Here is a 7645-nt window from a genome sequence, read left to right as displayed (position 1 = left end):
AGTAGGATTTGCCAGGTTTCTCCACTGTAGAGTTACTATTTTTCTCTTTGTGATTAATATATATCTTGTGAGGTTAATCAGTTTTATGTAATTATCCTGTTTCTCATTATACTTCAACCCACTAAGTTTAGCCTTCATTGATGATTCTTGACTAAAAGAGTTATTACTGTGACATTTGCCAAATGGTGATCATTTATTTCCATCACTTTTTACATTTGTTAGTTGGAATTCTACTCTAACAAAGAGCTTTTATTCCTTCCCCATTTATTTATTTATTCAGTTATTCATATCACCATGTGTTCGTGGTTTCTACTCTATGGGTATTGATCCATCATATTCTATTACAAATGTTGGTGTCCCCCACATCCAGTTGATAGGCTGAACCCTGCACCCTCAATGGTATTTGAAAATAGGAGCCTTTGGGAGGTAACTAGGGTTAGATGAGGTCATGAGGGTGGGGCCCTCATGATGGGATTATTGCCCTTATAAGAAGGTACACCAAAAATTTGCTCTCTCTCTCTCCATGATTGCACAAATAAGAGGTCCTGCGAGCACACAGAGAGATGACGGCTGCCTACACGCCAAAAGAAAGAAACCTACCTTACTGGCATCTTGATTTTGAACTCTAGAACTGTGAGAAATTTCTATGGTTTAAGCCACAGTCTACAGTATTTTGTTATAGCTGCCTGACGTAAAACATTACCGTTTATTATTTTGTTCTCAGATTACCCCAGATTTGGCCAATGTTTCAAGCTGACTTGTGTATCTTGTTTTAATCACACCATCTTTATTGAGCACTTCCTTACTTTCTGGAACCACGAGATATTCCAGGCTCGTCTTGTACTTTCATCTTGTTCTTTCCCTATGACAGCCCTGGGACTAGCCATTTGTCCAAGGAGCCCCAGTTCCTTTTATTTGAGAATGGTATGTGGAAACTCAGACCCGGGTGCCAGGAATGCCCATCGCTCCTGGGAAATCATTGCCTCTGTGCTCTTTCAGCAGGCAGAGCTAGGAAATACACACACACACACACACACACACACACACACACACACACACCCCTATTCCTATAAGCATCCATCCATCTGAAAATAGTCCCTCACAGAACCAGAACCAAACAATCCAGAGATTATTTGGGGGAGGGGGACATCCAGAAGGAGAGAAGGGCAAGGAAATTCCCAGAAAAGAGGGTACTTAAATGTTTATGTGCTGTTTCTCAGCAGTCTCCCAGGAAGCCTCTGGGGCAGAAAGCTCTGAAGGGCAGCAGCAGCTTGGCACCTATATAATCACAGGGTTTATCTTATCTATGACCAGCAGATGTTGGGCGCTATTTGGTGAAGTATGCAAAGCAGACAGGCAGCTCTAAATGGCTAAAATTTTGTTTATTTGGGCAATGCTTAAAACAACTAGATGTGTAAAAAAATTTTTTTAATTAATTAATTTATTTATTAATTTATTATTTTTTTTGGCTGTGTTGGGCCTTCGTTGCTGTGTGCAGGCTTTCTCTAGTTGTGGAGAGCGGGAGTTACTCTTTGTTGCTGTGTGTGGGCTTCTCATTGCGGTGGCTTCTCTTGTCATCGAGCACAGGTTCTAGGTGCATAGGCTTCAGTAGTTGTGGCATACAGGCTCAGTACTTGTGGCTCAGGCTCTAGAGCACAGACTCAGTAGTTGTGGCGCATGGTCTTAGTTGCTCTGTGGCATGTGGGATCTTCCCAGACCAGGGTTCGAACCCGTGTCCCCTGCATTGGCAGGCGGATTCTTAACCACTGTGCCACCAGGGAAGTCACTAGATGTGTAAAAACTTGAATTTGGTGCTAGCAGGCTTTTGAGCTAATTGGTCCCAGTCCACTGTTGGTGTTTTTTTCCAGTTTGATTGAGATGTAATTGACATACAGCACTATATAAGGTTAAGGTGTACAGCATGATGATTTGACTTACAAATATCATGAAATGATTCTCACAATAAGTTTAGTGAACATCCATCATCTCATATAGATATAAAATTAAAGAAATAGAAAAAAATATTTTTCTTGTGATGAGAGCTATTAAGATCTACTCTCTTAACAATTTTCATATATAACATACAGCACTATTAATTATACTTATCATGTTGTGTATTGCATCCCTAGTACTTATTTATCTTATAACTGGAAGTCTACCTTTTGACCACCTTCATGCCATTCCCCCTTCCCTTACCCCCTACCTCTGGTAACCACAAATCTGATCTCTTTTTCTATGAGTTTGTTTTTGAAGTATAATTGACCTACAACACTATGTTAGTTCCTGTTACACAACATAGTGATTTGGTATTTATATGTTTCAAAATGATCACCATGATAAGTCTAGTTACAATATGTCACCATACTACATAGTTATTGACTATGTTCCCCACACTGTACATAGCAGTATATATATATTATTATATATATTATATATATGATTATTATATATGTGATTATTTAAAGTTGCTGATCTCTTAAGTAGATACATTTTTAAAACCCTGCATTTTTACTAACCCCCCCCACCAATGTTTACTGTTTTTGAAATTATATTTTACATCTTTTTGTTTTGTGTATCTCTTAACTACATATTGTGGATATAGATGATTTGACTACTTTTGTATTTTAACTTTCCTGCTAGCTTTATACATGGCTGATTTACTATCTTTATTGTATATTTGCCTTTACCAATGAGATTGTCCTTTCATAATTGTCATGTTTCTAGTTGTGGCCTTTCTGCTTTTGCTTAGATAAGTTGCCTTAACATTTCTTGTAAAGCTGGTTTGGTGGTGCTGAACTCTTTTAGCTTTTGTTTGTCTCTAAATCTTTTGATCTCTCCATCAAATCTGAATGAAAAGCCTTGCTGGGTAGAATATTCTTAGTTGTAGATTTTTCCATTTCATCACTTTAAATATATGCTGCCACTCCCCTCTGGCCTGCAGACTTCCTGCTGAATAGTCAGCTGATAGTGCAAAGGGAGTTCCCTTGTGTGTATAACTTGTTGCTTTTCCCTTGCTGCTTTTAATATTCTCTTTATCTTTAATTTTTGCCATTTTAACTACCATGTGTCTTGCTGTGGTCCTCTTTGAGTTGATCCTATTTGGGACTCTGTGTGCTTACTGGACCTGGATGTCTGTTTCCTTTCCCAGGTTAGAGAAGTTTTCAGCTATTATGTCTTCACATAAGTTCTCTGCCCCTTTCTCTCCCTCGTCTAATTCTGGGACTCCTATAATGCAAATGCTGTGCTTGATGTTGTCTCTTAAACTGTCCTCACTTCTTTTTTTTTTTTCTTTTTCCTGTTCAGCTTCAGTGTTTTCTACTACTCTGTCTTCCAGTTTGCTGATCCATTTCTCTGTATCATCTAATTTACTATTGATTCCTTATAATGTATTTTTCATCTCTGTTTGGTTCTTCTTTATATTTCCTAACCCTTTGTTAAAAACTGTTAACTTCTCCCTCTGTTCATCCAATCTTCTCCTGAGTTCTTGGAACACCTTTATAATCATTATCTTGAATTCTGTAGAGGAGATTGCCTATCTCCGCTTCACTTAGTTCTTCTGAGATTTTATCCTGTTCCTTCATTTTGGACATATTCCTCTGTTGCCTTACTTTGCCTAATTTGCTGATTTTATTTCTATGTATCTTGTTGGTAGGTTATGTTTCCTGGCCTTGGAGAAGTGGCCTTTGGTAGGAGATGTCCTATGCAACCGAGGAGCTCTGCTGCCAGTGTCTATGCCCCCAGATTGCCTCCTGCCTCTTCGGGAGGTACTCCAAGATTTGCAGGTAGGTCTGACCCAGGCTCCTTTCAAATTACTGCTTTTGCTCTGGATTCCAGAGCATGTGAGATTGTGTGTAGGCCCTTTAAGAGTGGAGTCTCTATTTCCCACAGCCCTCTGGCTCTCCTGAAAGTAAGCCATGCTGACCTTCAAAGCCAAACATTCTGGAAGCTCACATTCCCGGTGCAGGATCCCCAGGCTTGGGAGCCTAATGTAGGACTCAGACTACTCACTTCTTGAGGAGAACCTCTGCCATTGTAATTATCCTCCCATTTGTAAATTGCCTACCTGGAGGTATAGATCTTGACTATACCATATCTCTGCCCCTCCTACCCATCTCATGGTTACTTCTTTATGTCTTTAATTGTAGAAGATCTTTTCTGCTAGTCTTCCAGTTCTTCTCATCAAGAGTTGCTCTATAAATAGTTGTAATTTTGGTGTGCCCATGGAGGAGAGGAGCTCAGGGTCTTCCTACGCTGCCAACTTGGCCACTCCCCTTTTAGTTGATTTTACAGTATTTGGCTGGAACATCCTTCAATCAATGACACTTTATACCTACATCTATTAATAGATGAGTGTTCTCAAGTGAAGCAATTCATCCATTCTGATATTTTTTAATGTAGGTTTTATTCAGGGTTTGAACCACAATCTAAGAAAGTAATATCCTTGGGCACTGTTTTGATTCACTGCAGACTGATCTCCCAGGGTTGCTTTTTAGTATCATGAAATTGATCTTTTTGGAAGGACACAATAAGAAGAAGCCTTATATCTTATAAGTCTTAGATATAAGCAGCCTTATATCTATATTTGCAGTGGAGTTATTATTGAAGTTATTGTGTGCTATATCTTTAAGTGTTCCCTACACGAAGTCCCCTGAGTAATTTCTTTCAGAACTGAATGCTCTAAAGTGTTGCTTGGCCTGAGAAAGTTAAGTTTTCTTCTTTTGGACTTTTCTTTGGGGCTATGTTTTCCAGGAAGCTCAAAGCTGATTTTGTGTGTGTATGTGTGTGTGTGTGTGTGTGTGTTCACTTTCATTTTATCTGATCCTGATTTTTAGTATATTTTTGATTATTAGATTATGTGTGTTGCCTAAAAGCACCCTCCAATTCTTCATAGTCTCAAAGCATGGGAGAAATAAATAAGCAACTAAATAGTAAATTTAAAATGTTTTGATACACAGTTTTTTCTCTTGAAATGCCATAGGCTGATTTATTTGTATCTGTTCAAAAAAGTGGTCCTAAATTGTTTGTGAGAGTCAGTGGCAAATAGAGACGGGAGAACAGCCAGAAAGCCCTAAGAGTATAAAAATACAACTTTAGTTAGGGATAAGTGGTTTCTCAGTTGGGTGGATCTAGTCACTGCTCTTTTCTCAGATTTAGGAATATCCATTGTTTTCCATTCCCACTGAGGTCTACCTTCTGGTACGGTACTTCCAAAGTTTCAAAATTTTTAACAACAAGGCTGTTGAAAGCAGGGATATAAGTGCTATTTACAGTGTAATGTCCATGGACTTTGTTGCCAAACTCTATTACAAGTGAACTTCCAGGAAGATTTGTGCTATTGGGAAGAGCTTCTACTGTTTTCAAGGATTTCAGACAATTGTATGCAAGTTTAAGATTTGATGCTTTCTTTTCTACATTGACAAAAAGAAGTTACACCCTCATTAAGACACATGTAGTTTTAGTATTAGTTGAATTCATATTTCTGTTTTAAGCATATTTACACTAATCCTCCAAGAGAAGGCTTAGAGAAAATTATGATTAAAATATTTATAGGACAATGCTCATAAACATACCAGCTGATTGATTTAAAAAAAAAAAGAATCCAAGATTGCAACGGTAAAAGAAAGTAGACAGAAGGTGACCTCTTTGTGCATTACAACCTGAGAAACTGTCTCCTACTCATTCATTCATTCAGCAAATATTTATTGACAACATACTTTGTACCAGGCACCTTCTACTCTATTTCTAGCATGAAAACAATGAATATATATAAACCAATATTTTATAATGCCAAACTCACAAGGAAAGTGTTAGTAACGTGTGGTTTTCTATAAAACAGACATAGTTTCAGAAAAGTTTTATATCCAAACATGAATATCTCTAAGGAGACTGATTGGAGACATTTATCATTTCAATTAGACAACTCAATTATTCACTGAATAATCTGTCAGGTTCCTCATAATTTTTATTTTTCTTCCTGATGATAGACCAAAATAATATTTTTATTATTAAAAATGGATATGTGCCCATTGTAAAATATTGAAAAAATAAGAAAATGTAGGTTTACCCACAACCCTACCTCTCATATATAAATACTGCTAATATTCTGCTATGTTACTTTCTAATATCTTATGTATTTACATGTGTTGTTCATTGCAAACAACTTTGTTCATTGGGAACAATTTTATATCTCGTTTTATTCTCTTAGAATTATTTTCTGAACAGTTCCTATGTTATGAATAATTTTTTGAAGAATGCTTTAAAGAGATATCAATATTCTATCAAATGATCTTGCCATAATTAACTTGAATGATGAATATTTAGATTGTTTTTCACTCTTCACTACTATTGAAATTACTGTTAAAATTCCAAAGTTATCCATTCTACGGGCTCTCATACAACAGCCAAGATAAACCCAATACTGAATAAGAGTATTTTACCAGCTTAAAACAGAGGCAGCTGTCATAGGAACTAGAAAGGGCGACGATGAGCATTGCGCAGTTAGTTCCTCAAATTTTTTTTTTTTTTTTTTTTTTTTTGGCCACAGTGCACCGCTTGCAGGATCTCAGTGCCCCGACCAGGGATTGAACCCATGTTCCCTACAGTGGAAGCACTGAGTCTTAACCACCGGACCGCCAAGGAATTCCCCTCAAACATTTTAAGTGTTCAGTTACACGAGGAGTTTGGAATTCTGTCGTAATAGTCTTCCTCATGGTAATTGATGAAGCATGATATGAATATTAGGACTCTATGTGTCATAATAGGAGAGTGCAATATTGTGAAAAGTTCATAGATTTGGAATCAGAAATGTCTGGCTTTGAATCCGGAGTATTTGACCTTGAACAACATCTACAAAATGGGGATAATAATAACTTTGAATGATTCTGGTGAAGAATATACTAACTAATGTATGTAATGTGTCTAATACAGTGTCCATCTATAATAAATGCTCAATTTATTGTAGATTAATTATAATGAATAATAATGGCTATTATTTTAAAATTATATGTACATGTATATGTTTATTTTCTTATTTAATAAAAATCATTCTATTGGGCAAGGCAATGTCTTTTACCGACTTTAGTGACCCTACGCAGATATTCCAGAGGACAGTGACTTGCAAAAATTTCTTCTCGTGTGAATCAAAAGCCTACAAGCTCTCCAAAACAATTTCTCCATTAGTTGTGAAATAGATGTCTTAACAGAAACTGTTAGCAGAGCAACTGATCAGTAACAAAAATTGATCTATTTGTCACTAAGGACAGCAATTGGAAGTTAAAAGCCTCCACCCCAGGAATGGATTTTCTATCCTCTAGTATCATACAAACCACTCAGAGATTGTGTTTTGTCTTTTCCATTAAAACAACTCTAAAAGATAAATTAATATTTAGTAATTAACTAGAAAGCAGGACCTGGGGCTTCTGCTCTTAAACAATAAATTAGTTGGAAGGAGGAGGAGCATTGGAACATCACCTCCAAAGTGACCTTATGACTGCAAAAGGGCTGCCTGGTCATAATGGACGGCTTTAAAACTCCAAGCCTACTGTCACCGTGCATGCTGGGAGCCATAGATACATAGGTGTGGACATCGGATTTTCTTCCTTTGGGGACGGTGAGCGTTTATCAGGGACCAGAAACCACATTTCCA

General features: G+C 37.2%; 1 long non-coding RNA gene across 1 annotated transcript; it reads left to right on the top strand.

Annotated features, from left to right (window-relative positions):
* The first annotated feature begins 2992 nt into the window (after positions 1-2992).
* On the top strand, positions 2993-7057 carry LOC141276100 (uncharacterized). Its single transcript, XR_012325045.1, has 3 exons — positions 2993-3148; positions 3653-3782; positions 6545-7057. It is a non-coding gene; the product is annotated as an uncharacterized lncRNA (long non-coding RNA).
* Positions 7058-7645: the final 588 nt, after the last annotated feature.

Source organism: Tursiops truncatus, chromosome 12 (assembly GCF_011762595.2).
Source record: "Tursiops truncatus isolate mTurTru1 chromosome 12, mTurTru1.mat.Y, whole genome shotgun sequence".
NCBI classification, from domain to species: Eukaryota; Metazoa; Chordata; class Mammalia; order Artiodactyla; family Delphinidae; genus Tursiops; species Tursiops truncatus.
The sequence above is the reverse complement of the archived record's forward strand: the minus strand, read 5'-3'. Positions and strand labels throughout refer to the sequence as shown.